We start from the raw sequence: 21,356 nt of genomic DNA, 5'->3' as shown, positions 1-21,356 counted from the left end.
CGACCGGAGCAAAAGAGCTGCAACTAGTTGTGGCCCAGCCACGCTGGCCTTGCGGAAGCACTGGCTTCTTCAGCACTTGCCTAATTCAGCATCAGAGAATCCTAGTGTCAGACTCTTCAGACACAGGTGGTAGAAAGGGAATCTAAATGTCTGTCTAGAGTCCTCAGAGTATGTCCATCGAGGTTGCCAGAACTACTTTGACATTCCTTGCCTTGGGTTGGGAGTGCAGCTATCATCTAGCACAAACCCATACACTCCAGCCTTCCTCCTGTGGGTTCAATTCTGTTGTATAGTTTGCTTATGACAGCAATTTGATAAGTTATAGAGTAGGCAGCGGTTGAACTGCAAAGTGAACGAACTCAATTTGTCAAATTCCCATGTTTCGTGTGCACCACAGCGGGCAGTAGTAATGCCTGCTGCTGTACTGAAATCTGTGCATGGGAGAGGGCAGACTTCTCCCTGAGCTTGCAGTTGTCTCTCATACAGTTGCCCCAATATCTTAACATCTAAATGTAATGATTACACATCGGAGGATCCTACACTTCCTGAACTCAGTGCTGAGACTTCCTTGCTGCACTGCCTGCTTTCCAAAAGTTACCGTCTCTTCATTCATTACAACTCCCTCTCCTGTCGCCAGAGAACCAGGAACTGGAGCAACATGGAGTCTTATCTCCCCTCTGATGCTCATGCACAGATGTGATGGACACCGGTAAGAGCGTGAGGAGCTTGCACTAGTGAGCAGAGCGAGAAAGAAGAGCTCAGTGTGGAGCAGCGAGGAGCACGCACTAGTGGCACCCTGAGGAGCTTGCACTAGTGAGCAGAGCAAGAAAGAAGAGCTTACGGTGGAGTAGCGAGGAACTCGCACTAGTGGCGCCCTGGGGAGCTTGCACTAGTGAGCAGAGCGAGAAAGAAGAGCTCAGGGTGGAGCAGCGAGGAACTCGCACTAGTGGCGCCCTGAAGAGCTTGCACTAGTGAGCAGAGCAAGAAAGAAGAGCTTACGGTGGAGTAGCGAGGAACTCGCACTAGTGGCGCCCTGGGGAGCTTGCACTAGTGAGCAGAGCGAGAAAGAAGAGCTCAGGGTGGAGCAGCGCGGAGCTCGCACTAGTGGCGCCCTGAGGAGCTTGCACTAGTGAGCAGAGCAAGAAAGAAGAGCTTACGGTGGAGTAGCGAGGAGCTCGCACTAGTGGCGCCCTGAGGAGCTTGCACTAGTGAGCAGAGCGAGAAAGAAGAGCTCAGGGTGGAGCAGCGCGGAGCTCGCACTAGTGGCGCCCTGAGGAGCTTGCACTAGTGAGCAGAGCAAGAAAGAAGAGCTTACGGTGGAGTAGCGAGGAACTCGCACTAGTGGCGCCCTGGGGAGCTTGCACTAGTGAGCAGAGCGAGAAAGAAGAGCTCAGGGTGGAGCAGCGAGGAACTCGCACTAGTGGCGCCCTGAAGAGCTTGCACTAGTGAGCAGAGCGAGAAAGAAGAGCTTATGGTGGAGCAGCGCGGAGCTCGCACTAGTGGCGCCCTGAGGAGCTTGCACTAGTGAGCAGAGCGAGAAAGAAGAGCTCAGGGTGGAGCAGCGCGGAGCTCGCACTAGTGGCGCCCTGAGGAGCTTGCACTAGTGAGCAGAGCGAGAAAGAAGAGCTCATGGTGGAGCAGCGAGGAGCTCGCACTAGTGGCGCCCTGAGGAGCTTGCACTAGTGAGCAGAGCGAGAAAGAAGAGCTCATGGTGGAGCAGCGAGGAACTCGCACTAGTGGTGCCCTGGGGAGCCTGCACTAGTGAGCAGAGTGAGAAAGAAGAGCTCAGGGTGGAGCAGCGAGGAGCTCGCACTAGTGGCGCCCTGAGGAGCTTGCACTAGTGAGCAGAGCGAGAAAGAAGAGCTCAGTGAAGAGCCAGCGAGGAGCTCGCACTAGTGGCGCCCTGAGGAGATTGCACTAGTGAGCAGAGTGAGAAAGAAGAGCTCAGTGAAGAGCAGCGAGGAGCTCGCACTAGTGGCACCCTGAGGAGCTTGCACTAGTGAGCAGAGCGAGAAAGAAGAGCTTATGGTGGAGCAGCGCGGAGCTCGCACTAGTGGCACCCTGAGGAGCTTGCACTAGTGAGCAGAGCGAGACAGAAGAGCTAAGGGTGGAGCAGCGAGGAGCTCGCACTAGTGGCATCCTGAGGAGCTTGCACTAGTGAGCAGAGCGAGACAGAAGAGCATATGGTGGAGCAGCGAGGAGCTCGCACTAGTGGCGCCCTGAGGAGCTTGCACTAGTGAGCAGAGCGAGACAGAAGAGCTAAGGGTGGAGCAGCGAGGAGCTCGCACTAGTGGCATCCTGAGGAGCTTGACTAGTGAGCAGAGCGAGAAAGAAGAGCTCAGGGTGGAGCAGCGAGGAGCTCGCACTAGTGGCGCCCTGAGGAGCTTGCACTAGTGAGCAGAGCGAGAAAGAAGAGCTCAGTGAAGAGCCAGCGAGGAGCTCGCACTAGTGGCGCCCTGAGGAGATTGCACTAGTGAGCAGAGCGAGAAAGAAGAGCTCAGTGAAGAGCAGCGAGGAGCTCGCACTAGTGGCACCCTGAGGAGCTTGCACTAGTGAGCAGAGCGAGAAAGAAGAGCTTATGGTGGAGCAGCGCAGAGCTCGCACTAGTGGCGCCCTGAGGAGCTTGCACTAGTGAGCAGAGCGAGAAAGAAGAGCTCATGGTGGAGCAGCGAGGAGCTCGCACTAGTGGCGCCCTGAGGAGCTTGCACTAGTGAGCAGAGCGAGAAAGAAGAGCTCATGGTGGAGCAGCGAGGAACTCGCACTAGTGGCGCCCTGGGGAGCTTGCACTAGTGAGCAGAGCGAGAAAGAAGAGCTCAGGGTGGAGCAGCGAGGAGCTCGCACTAGTGGCATCCTGAGGAGCTTGCACTAGTGAGCAGAGCGAGACAGAAGAGCATATGGTGGAGCAGCGAGGAGCTCGCACTAGTGGCGCCCTGAGGAGCTTGACTAGTGAGCAGAGCGAGAAAGAAGAGCTCAGGGTGGAGCAGCGAGGAGCTCGCACTAGTGGCGCCCTGAGGAGCTTGCACTAGTGAGCAGAGCGAGAAAGAAGAGCTCAGTGAAGAGCCAGCGAGGAGCTCGCACTAGTGGCGCCCTGAGGAGATTGCACTAGTGAGCAGAGTGAGAAAGAAGAGCTCAGTGAAGAGCAGCGAGGAGCTCGCACTAGTGGCACCCTGAGGAGCTTGCACTAGTGAGCAGAGCGAGAAAGAAGAGCTTATGGTGGAGCAGCGCGGAGCTCGCACTAGTGGCACCCTGAGGAGCTTGCACTAGTGAGCAGAGCGATACAGAATAGCTAAGGGTGGAGCAGCGAGGAGCTCGCACTAGTGGCATCCTGAGGAGCTTGCACTAGTGAGCAGAGCGAGACAGAAGAGCATATGGTGGAGCAGCGAGGAGCTCGCACTAGTGGCGCCCTGAGGAGCTTGACTAGTGAGCAGAGCGAGAAAGAAGAGCTCAGGGTGGAGCAGCGAGGAGCTCGCACTAGTGGCGCCCTGAGGAGCTTGCACTAGTGAGCAGAGCGAGAAAGAAGAGCTCATGGTGGAGCAGCGAGGAGCTCGCACTAGTGGTGCCCTAAGGAGCTTGCACTAGTGAGCAGAGCGAGAAAGAAGAGCTCATGGTGGAGCAGCGAGGAGTTCGCACTAGTGGCGCCCTGAGGAGCTTGCACTAGTGAGCAGAGCGAGAAAGAAGAGCTCATGGTGGAGCAGCGAGGAGTTCGCACTAGTGGCACCCTGGGGAGCTTGCACTAGTGAGCAGAGCGAGAAAGAAGAGCTTATGGTGGAGCAGCGAGGAGCTCGCACTAGTGGCGCCCTGAGGAGCTTGCACTAGTAAGCAGGGCGAGAAAGAAGAGCTTATGGTGGAGCAGCGAGGAGCTCGCACTAGTGGCACCCTGAAGAGCTTGCACTAGTGCACACTGTAAGGAACTCACATCAGTAACATAGCGAGGACCATTCACGATTGTGAAGTCGCAGGAGATTACAATCATGGTACTATGAGGAACTCGCCCACACAGTGTGAGGTGCTTACACTGGTGGCATGAAGGAGATGTTGCAGGTAGGTGGATTGGGGAACTCCTGCTAGTGCCTAGTGATGAGCTCTCGCTGATGAGCTGTGTCCGCACCTGGATCTGGTGGGCAGAGTGAAAGGCCGGCACTGGTGGGTAGTGTGTGCAGCTGCCAGTGGTGAGCAGCAGTGTGAAAAGCCAGCACTGCTGGCAGTGTGAGAGACCTGCACGGGCAAGAAAGCTACAGGCAAACAATGGCTTGGCAAGCACTTTAAACAATATCACATTTTTATATGTCCCCCACGTACCATAAATTCACAGCGTGACTGGACATATTTTGTGAAAAAGCGGGAAGCTTAGAAGTTACTTCTAGTTTTCAAGGTCCACCACCCTCTTGTGCCCAGGATGTAACAACAATAATCGTTAAATCTGACAATGCAGAACAGAAAGCACCCAGTCAAGCTCTGCCAGTAATAGCACATCACGATTAAGAAAAAAAGCAAACTCTGGCCTCTTTCACAACTCCAGGCTGGATTCTGTGGGCTGCGAGGGTCACACTGAGATTCGCCTACAGTGAGCCCTCTGTTTGGCTGAGGGAGGCGCTCGCTGGGTGGACAGGTGGTACTCTGTTATTTTCGGGTGCCTGGCGTTTGTTTGGACTTCTGCTCTTCCTATGACTTCTGCTGGAAAAATGCGGAATTCACCACCATTTAAGACGTTTCTAAAAATGTGCAAGAAGTTTCCAGTGGCTACCTTGGGCGGGGCGGCACAGCCAACCAGAAAGCTGCTTTAATGTGGCAAGTCTGTGCATGCAAACAATGCTTCACTTATGTCACATTACCAGAAATACAGACTAAATAGTATATTCTCCTAACTCTCCCCAGTTCCCCTAAAATCCCATGCACTTCGACCTACCCGTCTCCACCCCCTTCCAACTTATCGGTGGTCCCTGTACCTACCATTCATATCACCACACCGACCGACTTACCCTTTCAAGCCATACCGGACATTTTGATCCACCCTTTCCTATTGCTGACCCACAAATCTTTCTTTCCTTTCCTACATCTACGGGTTCCCCTAAATCAGACTTCTCCAACTAGTAGCTTGTGAACTACTGGTAGCTCTCCAGCTACCTGCGAGTAGCTCTCCCGTGAGCAGCCCAGCCTACTAAGTTGGATGCTTTTGTATGGATTAATTAACTAATGTATACCAAAATGAAAAATTGTGTATTGGAGATGATCTAGCCAATGTTTGGAGAAACATGTTTTTTTTCTTTTTCCCCCATAGATTTTATATAGCGTGAACTTGACCAGAAGGTATCAGAGCACTTTACATGAGCACCAGTTGCATTACAGACTGACACATTCATTTTTTTTTTTGTTAGGCACTGGGAAATTACGTGCTTTGCCCAGAATCACAGGATGTTGAGCGTCCCTGCCGAGACTCTAACCCGGTTCCCTAGCTTCAAGGTCAACGGCTCTAGCCGTTAGGCCACATCCGCTCCTGGTTGAACTTCCAAAGTATATTTGAAGATGAAATTTGAGTTATAAATCATGTAGTGCTGAGGAGGCGTTATTACTTTAGTTCCATTGGCATTGCAACTAGGGCTGGTATGTATTAACCTTAAAGAGGCCTTCCAAGTTAATAAATCTCTTTTGCATTACTGCTAACAATCCTGCCTAATGCGCTGAGGTGAACCCTGCTTACACAAGGTGGACACTAATATAATCTTGTCTTATGTGGTCACTGAACAACACAAATAATAGTAGCAGCACGGCATGATTTTCATTGAACAGACGTAGCTTTTATTACAAAAAAGGTTGGAGACCCCTGTCCTACACCCTCCAGAACTACTAGTCCTCCTTCATTTATCTGAACTACAGTTTGGCCCTTATTACCTGGCCTACCCCTCATGCCACTGACCTTCTGGTTCTGTCTACATCCTCTGCGACACCTATCTGCTTCCTTACAAGAACTACTGTTCCCACTTCCACTCCCAGACCTACCGATACCCTTACACTTATGGGACCCACTGATCCTCTTTCCTCACATTGACCTACTAGTTCTGCTTTGATTTTGTATGTCTACTGTCTCTCCTAAATCTCCCCAGCTCCTATAAATCCCAAACTCTTTGAACTACCAGACCCGGCTTCCTTTCAACTTATCCGTCATCCGTAATAAACTAGCCTACCGGTCACTCTCAAGAGTAAAACTCATGGCACTGATGTCTTAGTCCATCAACTGATCAATCATGTCCAGTCTTGGGCCTACTAGCCCTCCATCCTCTGATAGAATTGCCTACCCCTTCAACTTACGAGACCTACCTGCTTCCTCCTTTAAACCTAACAAGCCTCATCCACTTCTAGGACCTACTGCTATTTTTTTCACTTTTAGACCTACAAGTCCTCTTATGAATTTCCATCATCTACTGTCTCTCCGAATCCCTCCAGACTCAAAAGTGCGATTTCACTTACAGAACCAACAGGTCAATTTCTGTCTTACTAATTCTATTGTTCATCCTAATCCCTGTGGTCTTCCCAGTCTTCCAGAGCATACAAGCTCTCCATCCGCCCAACCCTTTTGGCCTAGTTGGTCCTCTTTGAAACAAAGCCGGTCTTCCTGTACAGCAAAACACACAAGATGATGGACGGAATGTTGCAAAATGGCAAAACATTCACCCCCAGTCACAGATCTGGGTTTAATCCATCGTTATTTTGCTCACCAAGCCACCCCAGTTCAGACATGGCCATATGCAAATCAGTCTTGACCCTGTGCCTCATCGGAACAGTCCAGCCCGAACTGCCAAGCCATGTCTTCCCTGGACCGGAATCAAGCATCCTAGGACCGGTTTCTGGCTATCAGCCGTCTTCAGCCAGGATAGCTTGACTCCAGTGGCCTAGTGTGTAAGGGACCCACGTCTGGGCATACCCTTCCCACATAGGGTGAACAGCAAAACACACAAGATGATGGACTGAATGTTGCACAATGGCAAAACATTCACCCCCAGTCACAGATCTGGGTTTAATCCATCGTTATTTTGCTCACCAAGCCACCCATGTTCAGACATGGCCATATGCAAATCAGTCTTGACCCTGTGCTCCATGGGAACAGTCCAGCCCGGTCTTCCTGTACAGCCGTACTATTACCAAAGAAAGATGCTGGATTGTTCTATGATTGGCTCAGAAAGACTGCTGCACCAGCTCACTCATAAATGTCCTAAATTTCTCCTACCAGAGTGAAAAATGTTGCTTTAATCTGGCTTGATAAATACCCAAATCTCTCTAGCTAGGGGGTACAGTCCTAAATGGGCAATCGTGATTTGTGTTCTTAAATTATAGGGGCCTTCGGAAAAACAACTCAAACTAACAATTAAGGTCCTTAAACTCTACTTCTTCAACTGACCTGGCTGTCCGTCTACTCCAGGGCCAAAAGGATTTATAATTGAGTAAAAATCAACAAGGTGTATATTGACACATGAAAACAATAGATAAATAGTGCTGGAGAATTGTCTTTACCACATCCGAGTAGGAAAAACAACATACAATGGTGGTGTTGTGCAGGTTAGATGGTGAAAGAAGGTGAGAAAAGTAAAATAGACTAAGTTTCACCAATGCAAGGGCCGAGCCATGATCAGCCGCCATGTACCAATCAGGGTCCATGCAGTTTATATACTACACCAAGTAACCCCAATTCTCTGGGTAGGGGAGCAGGTTTACCATCTCACCCCACTTAATCTCCTAATACCTATATTTTGTTCATAACAGTTACTAAATTGCTCCAAATTTGTTCAAGAAATATGGTGCTACGGAGCAAGCTACACTAATTCCCATGAGATGAACAAGCTTTGGCAAAGTCAATAGGTCAGGCTTACATGTTGGGCCCTGGGTAAAATATTTTTTAAAGCCTGCTGCAATGTAAAAACAAAAAATTATTTTCTGTATGCCATGCATCTATAAGATAATCATTTTAATGTAATAATTTAAAGTACTTTTGGGAGGGTAAAATAGTTATTCCTGCATTGCAATGCAAGCACTAAATAGAAAGTGTAATGATATACCAAACAGCATGATGTGAGAGAAATATTTTTATTTGGGCACAGCCAAAACCCATACTAAAAATTGGTAATAACATGTTCATACTAAGTACTGGTAACAATAGGTCTAACTGCACTATCAAGCCAGACCTACACACATGTACCACTCTCCCTGCAGGAGGCTGATTAATAGACTGCATTCAAGGAACATGTCACTGGCTGAGCACCACTTTCAGAAGAAAGAGCATAAGAGAGACAGAGGAGAGAGTGCTGGTCACAAGAGGGACCTTTAAAATGAGGAGAGGTTATCAGGAACACAACAGGTGCCTTAGAATTAGGACAGAAGATTTGAGAATGTAACAGCTAGAATGAAGGAATGTGTCAGGGATAAGGCAAAGCACACTGAAATGAATATCAAGGAAGTACAGGCCATGGTAAAGGGAATTTAAAATGTCAAACACAGAGCATACTTCAAAATGAACAGAGTATAAGCAGTGTAACAAACCATCTTAAAAACAATGAAGGAAACGTTGAGAAGTTCTTCTCATTGATGGGACAGAGGACCTGCCTTTCTCGTTAACCCTAGTGCCTCGCAGCGGGTGAGGAGAGTCATACAACTGTAGTGCCTAAAACCTACCTCAACTCCTCTATGAGGGAAAATAAGGAGTTACTGAACCAACCTGTAATGTATCTTGGGAAGAACAGCAACAGAACTTCTGAACCGAGAACCACTGTCTTCACTCTTTCCAAAACACAAAACAAGATGGAAGCTGCAGGTTGCGCTTATTCAAGAACAAGTACAGTGCTACTGTTCTTTGGTGGCAGAGCCCAAGAATCATCTAAGTAATTTTGAACCAAAGTGATCGCCTTTATCTTCTGTGCCACACTCATTCAAGGTCTTGGCAAAACTTAAAAGCTATGAAGCTGGCTTGAAGGCATCAAATCATTTTCTAACCTGTTTCAGCAATGCTCCAACTCAGAGATCACCCCATACAGAAAGAATTGCTTCATTTAAGCCAATCCAAAACCACCTAGCTCTGCCTACGATTAGAAGCTGCTTCAAAGAAGTACGGCTTGAAGACCCACCACTATGGAAAACATGCTAATCCAAGGCATAAACAACATGTGTTGGCCTATACAGGTGCTTGCTCCCACTCCACACCTTGTCTTCTGTTTAGAGCCCATCCACCGCTCATCTCCGTCAAGCTGATCCAAGGTCATGCAACCCTTTCACCACACTGACTACTACTCACCCTGACCGAAGGCGTAATTCTAACTTACATTTGGCATCATATTCGCATAACAATTGTTTTTATGTGGCTGCTGACATCACCAGTGCGTGAAGTGTTGTAAACATATCGCTTCAAGATTTTTGTCCGTTTACGCAACACAGCTGATTTTTGCGTTGCCCAGTGTACATTTTACTAATTCTACCCGTAAGGGCCTGATCACAAAGGTGAACTTACACTTTCCTTTCTATAAATGCACTATCTTTTTGAAATTCACAAACCACGAGTTTAATTTTACTAACAGTAATTTTACGATCGGTCTATCGTTTTTTACATGGTTCAACTGGTTACCATACAAAAGGATTAAAGATTACCAAGGTTATAAACAGAGATATCCTTGCAAGGAGGAGAGAGAGTATGGGGAATATATTACACCAACTTAAAACTAGGACAATATTGGGGCTATAGCAAGTAAAAATAGGCAAGAACACCATGGCACAACTGGCCACCTTAAAAAGTGGACCCAGAATGAGACAGGGTTGATTCACGGTCATGGCAATAATAGGCACCCGTCTACGACGCTGTTAAAAATAAAGAAGCTTTTCTGAACACAGCCTACCTCATAAGGAGGGGGCAGTATCGGCGACACCGGTCACTTTGGAATTAAAATAGAACTAAGGATACACCAGGTGTCTGACACAGGAGCATCAGTCTCCCTTGCTCGAACCCCGCTGTGACGTAGAAGCCCGGGTTCACTTCCTTCCTACTCGTCATCTGGTGCCAGTCACTACGTCACCTACACGCCTCCCTCGACACTGGCCCTGCTGTGACGTAGAAGCCCAGGGCTCCTTCCTTGACGTCATCTGAGTGGCAGTGACTAAGCCAGACACTGGATAGCTCCAGGTCTCCTTGGTTACAGCCCCACCCCTGTGACGTAGAAGCCACGAGTTTCAGCCGTGACGTCAGTGCGTCACCCGCTGACTTGGGCTTTGAGAGGGCAGGAATTTCCCCCCCACCGCACACACCGCTTGTGCAAGGAAAGCACAACATTGCCTCACACTTCCAAAGTGTCACCTGAGTACGAGGTGCGCGTCCCTTGGCGGCTACTTCCTACTTCACTCCGAGATGCCTCTCGAAAAACGGTGTTATGTTCTCCCTGGATAAGACTGTCTGTAATGCTCTCCTGTTATGTTTGTATCAGAGACATTTAAAGGCCACCAACATTTCAAGTGATCGCCATATCAGAAATATTACTGTCCAGCCTATATACATGGCAGGACATCAAAAGCATTACAAACCGCGGTCCACACGTTTCAGGATACCAGAGGCACCCCAGACCCCCCATTATTACAACGGACAGGGTATGCGAGGCATTGCAGATTACCCTATAAAACGGGCAGAATGTTAGAGGTATTACAGGCCCTAATAAAAGGGGTACAGAGAAACAGAAGCCTTGCAGGCCCACCTAGAAAAGGGCAGGGAATCAGAGGCGCCATGGACCCCCCCACCCATAATATGGCAGATAATTCGAGGTATTACAGGTCACCCTAAGCACAGAAGAGCGTATCTTGGCCATCGCAGAACACCCTACAAACAGGAAGGAGGTCCCGAGGGTTTACAGACGAGCCTAAAAAGAAGTCCTAGACTCGAGATGCGACACATCCCGAATAGGCCTGCTGATGCCAGAGAGAGAGGAAGGCAGTGCGGGAGATGGAGGGGGTGGGGGCCGGGTGATCACAGCAAGAAGGCGAGTGGAACAGGCAGGAGAGGAAGGCATCCCAAGGTCTCCAGACACGACGTAAAAGAGGGGTTTTGGGGACAGGGCTCCCCTTACCTGTCCAGTTATTCACGGGGCTCCTGCTTCTGTCCGTCGGTCGCTCCTGCTTCACCACCAGGAAGTGCTCAGCCTTTTATCAGAGCTCAGGAGTTCCCGTTTCTCGGTCTGAGGGCGGTGTCAGCTGGTCGCAGTCACAAGGGGAGGATGAGGTCACAGCTCAGGGAAGTCGGGGCGGGGACAGAGAGAGAGTGCGGGAGGGGGAGAGAGTGATGTGTGTGGCAATGCAGGAGTAAGGAGGAAAAGTGCGAATAGAGAGTGAATGTATCAAGGGTGGAGAATACAAGTGAGGTGGAGAATAAAAGTGAGGATGTGAGGGTTGCAAGGGGAGAGCTAGACTTCTGCAAGCCTCCTTTTGTCTTTGCTGTTCGCCTCTCCACCTTGCATGGGTTACCTTGTACTCTGAGACATTAGAAACTAGCATTGTTGGTGTGGTTTCGCCTGAATAAATGTGGTGCAAACCGATTCCAACACAGTCAATTAAGAGAAACAAATAAAATAATGAGGAGTACAAATAACAATAATACCAGGCTGTGAGCCTCAAGGTTCAAGGGAAGAGGATGTGGATTAACGGCTAGAGCTGGGGAACCAGGTTCGAGTCTGGCGGGAGGCTCACCATCCTGTGATTCAGGGCAAATCACTTAATCTCCCCGTGCCTAAAACTTAATGTGTTCACCTATAATGCAACCGATGCTCATGTAAAGCGCTCTGATACCCTCGGGTCGAGTTTGTGCTATATAAAACTATAAAAGAAAAACAAGTCTATGACATCACCACTATGGACTTCAACATCGCCAGCCAGGGCTATGACATCACCAGCCAGAACTATCATCACATCACAGGCATGGGCTATCGCATCAACTGACAGGACCCTCACATAACCGACGGAGTAGCGGCAGGGTATGGATTAAAACAGAACGCGAGTAGCGGTCACAAAACCGCAAATAATCCCTGCGACGCAAGCTCATGAGGCACACTATTTAATATTCAAATATTTATTTATTTATGTTTTCAGTTTGTAAAGCGCGACAGCTACCCAAAGGGTTTCCCGGCGCTAAAATGAAGACTAGCCTAGCGTAGGGTAAAAGGAAAGATTACTGGTTAAATAACCAGGTCTTAACTGCCCTTCGGAAATGGTTAAGACAACGTTCTGCACGAATGACCAGAGGGAGGGAGTTCCAGAGTCTAGGACCCATAAAGGCAAAGGACCTCCCGCCCATCCTGGCAAATTTAACCTTGGGCACACAAAAAAGTTCTTGGGTGGATGATCTCAATGTGCGGGTAGGGGAATACGTTGACACCAAGTCTTGAAGGTATCTTGGAGCCGTGCCAGCTTTTATTTTATGCATGTAACATAAAGCTTTAAACTTCACACGATTCTCCACTCGGAGCCAGTGGAGTTCCCTAAGATGTCGTGTCATGGGTTCATTCCTCTTACAGCCACAGAGTAGACGCGCTGCAGCGTTTTGGACCATTTGAAGGCGGCGGGTAACCGCCTTAGTGACTCCCAGATAAAGCACATTACCGTAGTCCAACCGGGAGGTCACCAAGGCGTTGATTACGGACCTCTGAGTTTCTGGTGGCAGCATCCACAGTATCTTACGCAACCAGCGCAAGATAGAAAAGCAGGTAGCCGCTACTTTCGTTACTTGCGTATGCATTGTTAGGCCCTGATCTATGATGACCCCCAGGTTGCGGACGTGTGTTGATGCTGGGGGGATAGGCCCCATTTCCTCCGGCTAGTGTTTGATGCCCCACAATTCGGACTTACTTCCAAGAATAAGAATCTCTGTTTTTTCCCCATTGAGTTTCAACAGATTTTGACTCATCCAGGAGGCTATTTCGTTAAGCCCAGATTGAAGAAGAGAGGTGGGGGACATATCTGATTGTGTGAGGGAAAAGACTATCTGTGAGTCGTCCGCATAGGAAAATAACGCGAGGCCAGCACGTTTTGCAATAAGAGCTAGTGGGATGACATACAGATTAAAAAGAAGAGGGCTGAGGATAGAGCCCTGAGGGACTCCAAATGGAGAGGCATGGACCTTGGATGTCGAGGAGTGGGAGAAGACTTGGAAAGACCTGTCTGACAAAAAAGATTCAATCCATTTCAGAGCCTTTCCGCCGATGCCTAAAGAACTCAGTGCTCTAAGTAAGATGGCGTGGGAGATGGTATCGACAAATAGACCAGAATAGGTCATTTTTTCAATAAACGCTCCACACGGGCTAACTCAAGCCCTGAAGCTAAAATCAGACAGCCGGTTTTTGCTGCCCGGTAATAGGACTATAGGCATACAACATTTAACTTATTGAGTTTTTGTCAGTAGGGGCCATTAGAGGTCCTGATGAGTAGGCAGGAGGGGACTGCCTACGAAACATGTCATGTCGACATAGTAGACCACACAGAACGTTCTACTTACTAACCCCCTTTTAACGTTCCCAGCCAGCAAAGCCATTAAAATTAATTTTTTCGACTAGCCAGGGAATTTTTTACATTTGCATACACCACCATTCACTTATATAGGTCCCTACACTTCCTATCACAGTCCTCACCAATCACATAGCCTAACGTCAAAAAATTAAGTGCTCCCACGTAGCCCGTAGGTTGTAGCACGCCCCGCCCCGTAGAGGGACGGGAAGACCCCAATGATGGGAGAATGACACTATGGGATTCATAGTGTGTGAGGGGTATTTTAAAAACACACTGTGCTCTCCTTCTGCCACTCGCAGGGAGGCATTTTTTCACTTTATAGACATTAGGTCTTCACTTTATCCAGAAAACTATTAAAAATAATTCACCAAATCACATTGATAGAATCCTATTGTTTGCATACCACGTCCTGGAGGGTGATTCTATCATTACCTCTACGCTTCCTCAAGTGTTTTTGAGGACCCTCACATCACCAGACAGGACTATCACAGCATCAGCAGGTACTATGATATCAACAGCCACAACTAATACTACTGCAGTCAGGATTATGACATCATAAGTCACGACTATCAGTCTTGAGCCAGAATTAACACATTTGCAGTGTGGAATATGATAACTCAACGAGAACTAACACTTCGCCAGCTGAGACTATACTATCACCAGCCAGAACTAACACATCACAATCCGTAGCTACCACATCCTCAGTACGGATTATGCCTTCACCAAACAGAACTATCACAAACCGGATGAGACCATAACAACACCAATCAGAACTATGGCATCACCAGCCACGGCTATGAGATCACCAGCGAGAGCTATCACATCATCAGCAGGGATTATGACATCACCATCCAGGGCAAACAGATAATCAGTAGGATATATCACATCCTCAGCAAGGACAGCAATATCACCATCAAGGACTGTCATATCACTAGCCACGACTAACACATAAGTTGGGTCTACACCCTCATCAGCCAGAACTACCACATCACCAGCTGTGAGTATCATGTAACTAACTAACCTAGCACAGCCACATGCCATTATAGCGAGTCTGCCAAGTTGGATAAACATAGTCAACCAGAACTAACACTTCACCAGCCAGCAATGTGACATCATAAGCCACGACTGCAACTTGCCAAGACTAGCACATGACAAGCAAGGCCAATTGTAAGAAAGTGCCTCTTATTGTATGATCACTTTCCAAATTTGGGGACTTGGTGCTGGTTTTTTGACTCTGAAGTGCACTAAGCCCTGCTGACCAGACCCCAGTGCATGTGCTCTAACTCTCAAAGTGTATCTACAATTAGCTAATCCATGATTCACGTAGTTAACTTAAATATTCGTCCCTGTGCGTTAAAGACATTTGGAATTCCAGTATAGGGAAAAAGGCTTTCAACAAAGCAATCAATTTAACAACAAAACTCCTGCAACATTCACCAGACTAGAACATTCTACTACAAAGACGTCATGCCTGACGGTGATCAGCTCATATGGTACAAGGAAGCCTCAGGAATATTTATCCGCTCATTTTTCAGCGGCTTTAAGACATCAATGTATGAAATTATGCTTTGGTATGTGGGTAACAAAGGATCTCATTCCTTCCTGGAAAGACCAAAAGCATAACCGAGACTGCAGACTGTGTGATTATAAGTATGAATCTCTCCAACACATTTTCTGTGCATGCCCAAAGTTATTAAAAGAAAGAAAGTTATTATTAAAAGAAATATTTAATAACATGAACATTCGAACAAGCAGAGAAGCAGTAATCCACTGGCTAGGTGGGACCTCAATTCCCCTAGTTTGCAGGGGGGTAACATTTTTCAATCTGTATTTAAAGGAACTAAGTCAAATTCCAGTGGAAATCCAAACCGAGTCTTAAAATTACAGGAAACTACAAAAACTTGTAAAGAAAACGAGCTGTTACGGAACTATAGTTTTATACATTACTTTTATGATGGATAACTGAACTTTAACTCAATGTACATTGAATGTAGAACAAGGACAATTGTTTTAATTTCTATAAATGATTGTTACTAGGATGTTTTTATGCTGTACAATGTGTTGCTTTGGTGTAATGGTTTTTAAAAGACTGAACACTTGAATAAATAGAAATAAATATACGTCCCTAGTATATGGTACAAAGTGCACCCAGTGCTAGTAAGTTTAACGTCACTAGTGGCCTGCAGCACTTAATGTGACACGACTGCAGTTACAAAGTGGAAATAGCTCTAGGTCTGCCATCGCTGCCTAGTCGAGCAGCTTTTAATTGCCAATCTGACTTGGTAAAATAAACACCCGTTTCCAAATCAATTTTTAAGACTTATAAGTCATCCCTAGGGAAGGCCTTAGTGACCCGCAGGGCAGGGTGGCAAGTATTAGGGAAACATCCATTACAACACAGGCTTTACACCGCAATGCCTTTACAACACAACTTTTATAACGAAGGTGCCTTTACATTGCATGCCATCACAACGCATTGTAAGGTTAGTAATGGAGAATTGTAAGTTTTAGGGTGGGTATGGGTTTTGGATAGTTGGGAATAGTAATTTTTACCCCTACGCTATCGAACACTTTCCCTACTATTGCACTCACTGGAGTGGGAATAGTAATTTTTACCCCTACGCTAACACTTACCTTACTGTTGCACCCAAAAAATTATGCGTTGTAATGGTATGCGTTGTAATGGAATTTGTTATAATGGTAGTTTTAAAAAATGCGTGGTAATGGTATGCGTTGTAAAATCATGCGATGGAATGATAGTTGCGTTGTAAAAACTGCAATGTAAAAGTATGCATTGTAATTGTTTGCGTTATAACGTCATATATTCCAAGTATTAAGAAGAAGGGCATATATGTTTCGTATGCCTTCACAATGAAAACTCAAAATTGTAATTTTCACTTTAGTAATGCCGGTAGTTCCATTGGCTAACATGTAATTACACAAGCCCACAACCTAAGGCTTAACTTCCATTTGGGACCACCAAATATAGTACTGAAAGGTATCAAATTAATTGTTACATTAAACCCAACTTATTGCTTTAAAGTAGCTTTTAATATAAAGGTGACTTTAGAAAGTCACTGCTTTGTTGCCCAAACCCCTGGTATCCTTTTTTGGCAAGATTAGAGAGGGGTAACATATGGCATGCTGTGGAGGTCAGAGAGCAGCAACACAAGGCAACAAGATTAGAGAGCAGCAACATGTTGTGGAGGTCAGACAGCAGAAGCACGAGGCCTCAAGATTAGAGAGCAGCAATTTATGGCATACTGTGGAGGTTAGAGAGCAGCAACACACAGCTGCAAGATTTGAGAGTGGCAAACATATGGCATGCTGTAGAGGTCAGAGAGCAGCAACACAAGGCAGCAAGACTATAGAGCAGCATCATGTAATGGAGATCAGAGAGCAGCAACACAAGGCAGCAAGATTACAGAGCAGCAACATGTGGCATAATGTGCAGGTCAGAGAGCAGCAACACAAGGCCGCAAGATTAGAGAGTGGCAACATATAACATGGTGTGGAGGTTAGAGAGCAGCAACACAAGGCCGCAGGATTAGAGAGCGGCAACAAATGATATGCTGTGGAGGTCAGAGAGCAGCAACACCAGGCAGCAAGATTAGAGAGCAGTGTCATGTTGTAAAGGTCAGAGAGCAGCAACACAAGGCAGCAGGATTAGAGGGCAACAACATGTGGCATGATGCGGAGGTCAGAGAGCAGCAACACACAGCCACAAGATTAGAGAGCGGCAACATGTTGTGGGGGTCAGAGAGCAGCAGCACACGGCAGCAAGATTAGAGAGGAGAAACATGTGGTATGCTGCGGAGGTCAGAGAGCAGTAACACAAGGCCGCAAGATTACGAGCAGCAATATATGGCATGGTGTGAAGGTCAGAGAGCAGCAACACAAGGCAGCAAGATTAGAGAGCAGCAACATGTTGTGGAGGTCAGAGAGCAGCACCACAAGGCAGCAAGATTAGAGAGCAACAACATGTGGCATGCTGCAGAGGTCAGAGAGCAGCAACAAAAAGCCGCAAGATTAGAGAGTGGCAACATATGACATGCTGTGGAGGTCAGAGAGCATCAACACAAGGCAGCAAGATTAGAGAGCAGCAAAATGCTGTGGAGGTCGGAGAGCAGCAACACAAGGCAGCAAGATTAGAGAACAGCAACATGTGGCCACAAGATTAAAGAGCAGCAAAACATAGCTTGCTGTGGAGATCAGATAACAACAGCATATGGCAGCAAGATTAGACAGCAGCAACATGTGGCCTGCTGTCGAGGTCAGAGAGCAGCAACACAAGGCAGCAAGATTATAGAGCAGCAACATGTGGCCTGCTGTAGAGGTCAGAGAGCAGCAACACAAAGCAGCAAGATTAGAGAGTGGCAACATATGGCATGCAATGGAGGTCAGGGAGCAACAACACAAGGCAGCAAGATCAGAGAGTGGCAACATACGGTATGCTGTGGAGGTCAGAGACCAGCAACACAAGGCCACAAATCCAGAGAGCGGCAATATATGGCATGCAGTGGAGGTCAGAGAGCAGCAACACAAGGAAGGAAGATTAGAGAGCGGCAACATATGGCATTCTGTGGAGGTTAGAGAGCGGCAACACAAGGTCACAAGTTCAGAGAGCGGCAACATATGGCATGCTGTGGAGGTCAGAGAGCAGCAACACAAGGCAGCAAGATTAGAGAGCAGAAACATGTGGCATGTTGCAGAGGTCTGAGAGCAGCAACACAAGGCCGCAAGATTAAAGAGCAGCAAAACATAGCTTGCTGTTGAGGTCAGATAACAGCAACACAAGGCAGCAAGATTAGACAGCAGCAACATGTGGGCTGCTGTGGAGGTTAGAGAGCAGCAACACAAGGCAGTAAAATAAGAGCGCAGCAATATGTTGTGGAGGTCAGAGAGCAGCAACACAAGGCAGCAAGATTAGAGAACAGCAACATGTGGCATGCTGCGGAGGTCAAAGAGCAGCAACACAGGGCCGCAAGAATAGAGAGCGGCAACATATGGCATGCTGTGGAGGTCAGAGAGCAGCAATACAAGGCAGCAAGATTAGAGAGCAGCAACATGTGGCATGCTGCGAAGGTCCGAGAGCAGCAACACAAAGCTGCAAGATTAGAGAGCAGCAACATGTGGCCGCAAGATTAAAGAGCAGCAAAACATAGCTCGCTGTGGAGGTCAGATAACAGCAACACAAGGCAGAAAGATTAGACAGCAGCAAAATGTGGCCTTCTGTGGAGATCCGAGAGCAGCAACACAAAACAGCAAGATTAGAGAGAGGCAACATGTGGCATGCTGCGGAGGACAGAGAGCAACAACACAAAGCAGCAAGAATAGAGAGCAGTGACATGTTGTGGAGGTCAGAGCGCAGCAACACAAGGCAGCAAGAGTAGACAGCAGCAACATGTGGCATGCTGGGAGGTCAGAGAGCAGCAGCACAAGTCCACAAGATTTGAGAGTGGCAACATATGGGATGCTGTGGAGGTTAGAGAGCAACAACACAAGCCAGCAGGATTAGAGAGCAGCAACATGTGGCATGCTGCGGAGGTCAGAGACGAGCAACAGAAGGCCGCAAGATTAGAGTGGCAACATATGGCATGCTATGGAGGTCAGAGAGCAGCAACACAAGGCAGCAAGATTAAAGAGCAGCAACATGTTGTGGAGGTCAGAGAGCAGCAACACTAGGCAACAAGAATAGATCTGAATAATCATGCCTATGTTTAACCCCATTATGTTTATGTTTTATCTCCTAATAGAGTTTGACCACAGGGGTCACTGCTAACATCTCGCTAGTTTGAGCGAGTTAGTAAATGAAACTCGGCCAGTTTGCTTTTCTTGCGCAGTACAGGAAGGCGCAATGGTCTCCTGCGAATGATATAATGTGAACTGTTAGAAATGGCGGTTTCCGGTTGGCTGAGGCTTGCGCCAAAGCCAGGCAGAAACCACCACTCTAGTCAGGGCAAGAGAGTCACACGCCAAGATAACCCCTGCTCACCCCCTTGGTAGCTTGGCACGAGCAGACAGGCTTATCCCGGAGGCAATGTGTAAAGCGTTTGCGCGCGCACCCAGCAACAACACCCAAGGCCCACCACAAAGGAAACTCCACACAATGGTGTATATATAAAAAAATAGTCTTTATATTATACCACAAACATTAGATAATAAACATATACTTTACAAGGTGCCATGGGCACCGGCAGAATGTAGAGGGGATTATTTACATGGGACAGGGCCACTTGGACCACTGTCAGGAGTAATCACTTTTAGAACTAGCACGTAGAACATATCATAACTGTAGTACCAAAATTAGCACATGTAGCAGACAACCAGTATTCACTGGTAACAGGTAAACACCACCTATGTAATCCTAAACACCTTAGATAAATATCACGCAGGGCACCATGACCTCACTAGCATCACTCTTCTAGGGCAAACAACCTCCTAGACATAAAAACACATATTTAGAGGCATGGGCAAAAGCATTGCATCAATCACATTAGGCCGGTACACCATCTGCGTCAAAGCATTATAAAACTGACCCCAGGCCAACCTGGCCTCTCGGGGGCTCACACGCCCTCTGTCCAGCAAAGTCAGGGCAGGCTGCGCAGGCAGCCAAAGGAGAACTGCGCAAGAGTTTTCAACCTAAACGTAGCAGCTGCCCACTAAGTGCTGGGCAGCTGAATCACCAATGGGGCCAAACACATGTGGGCGCCTCGTGGGCTTTGAGAGCACTGTGGGCCCTGGAGCCTCGTGGGCTCTGACGAAACAACTGGGGCCAAAGGAGCCTTGAGGGCTCTGAACACTGTCACCTCACTGGGGGAGCCGCCCGCTGCCACCCAAAAATGCCCCCAAGAGCCTCTCGTGGGCTCGTAAACAAATATGCCCAGGTCATGGGAGTCCCACTCGGGGGACTCGAGATCTCCAAAATGACCCCGGAGCCCTCGTGGGTTCGAAAAAGAGATGCCGCCAGCCGTTGGAGTCCCGCTCGGGGGACTCTGAAAATACTGGTGCGGGGCAACAGGAGAGCGGTCCTCTGACAACCGGGGGCACTCTACCCTTTTTTTTGGAAACTGCCCCCAAGATCAGCTCACACCACTGGGGGGACGGGTACCGGCAATATGCCCCGATGCCCCCCTCTCACCCACGCAGATGCCTACTCACCGGGTCTCTTCTGGACTCTTCTCGTCCTGCGGCCGGCTGTTCTCGGTGGGGGGACACTAGCAGGGCTCGACTGCCGATGCGGAAGCCCTGCTTCCTCTCTCCTTCGACGGCCGACTTCCTCCTCTCAACACCGGAGCGCGGGGTGGGCTCCTGTCGACTTCCAGTTCAGAGGAGGGTACTTCCGGGTTGCCGCGGGCAGCGCGGCGGCCCCCCCTTTAGGCGCTGCAACCGGGGAGTCACAAAACGAGGGGTAGGCTCCCTCGAGATAGGTCAATAGAACGGGGTGGGCTCCCGTGAAGGAACAACCTAAAAATGGCACAAAAGGGCGGCAAATAAGCGGGGTGGGCACCCGCGCCGCCTAAACTCGCAAAACAGGGGGATCCCCACGCCGGGGAATCCCTCGAGGAAGGGATCACCGCTCCAGCGACGCTACGCGCTATTTTCAAAAGAGGAGGCCAGCGCTCCCCTGGCGCTGGCAGGCCCACAAAGTCCCAAAGAAAAGCAAAAGTCCTTCAGGAGGTGGGGGGGGGGGCAGGGCTGGGCCCAGGGGCCAGCTCACAGGGTCCTCCTAGGCAGGGAGGCAATCCCCAGTGGCGGTCCTCCTGGCGCCCAGCAGCAGCAGCAGGCCCCCCACTCAGCTTGGATCAGGAAGAGAACATTTTGCAAGGGGACACAGCCCC

General features: G+C 48.4%; 1 protein-coding gene across 1 annotated transcript in view; it reads right to left on the bottom strand.

Moving 5' to 3' along the window:
* The window catches only part of SDCBP2 (syndecan binding protein 2), a 44,577-nt gene extending 33,333 nt beyond the window's left edge, over positions 1-11,244 (bottom strand). The window contains exon 1 of the mRNA XM_078651706.1: positions 11,088-11,244. The gene's annotated coding sequence lies outside the window, so the exon portion shown is untranslated. The remainder of the gene's footprint in view (positions 1-11,087) is intronic.
* Between the last annotated feature and the right edge of the window lie 10,112 nt (positions 11,245-21,356).

Source organism: Lissotriton helveticus, chromosome 7 (assembly GCF_964261635.1).
Source record: "Lissotriton helveticus chromosome 7, aLisHel1.1, whole genome shotgun sequence".
Taxonomy (NCBI): Eukaryota; Metazoa; Chordata; class Amphibia; order Caudata; family Salamandridae; genus Lissotriton; species Lissotriton helveticus.
Note: the sequence above shows the minus strand (reverse complement) of the source record. Positions and strands in the feature narration are given on the sequence as shown.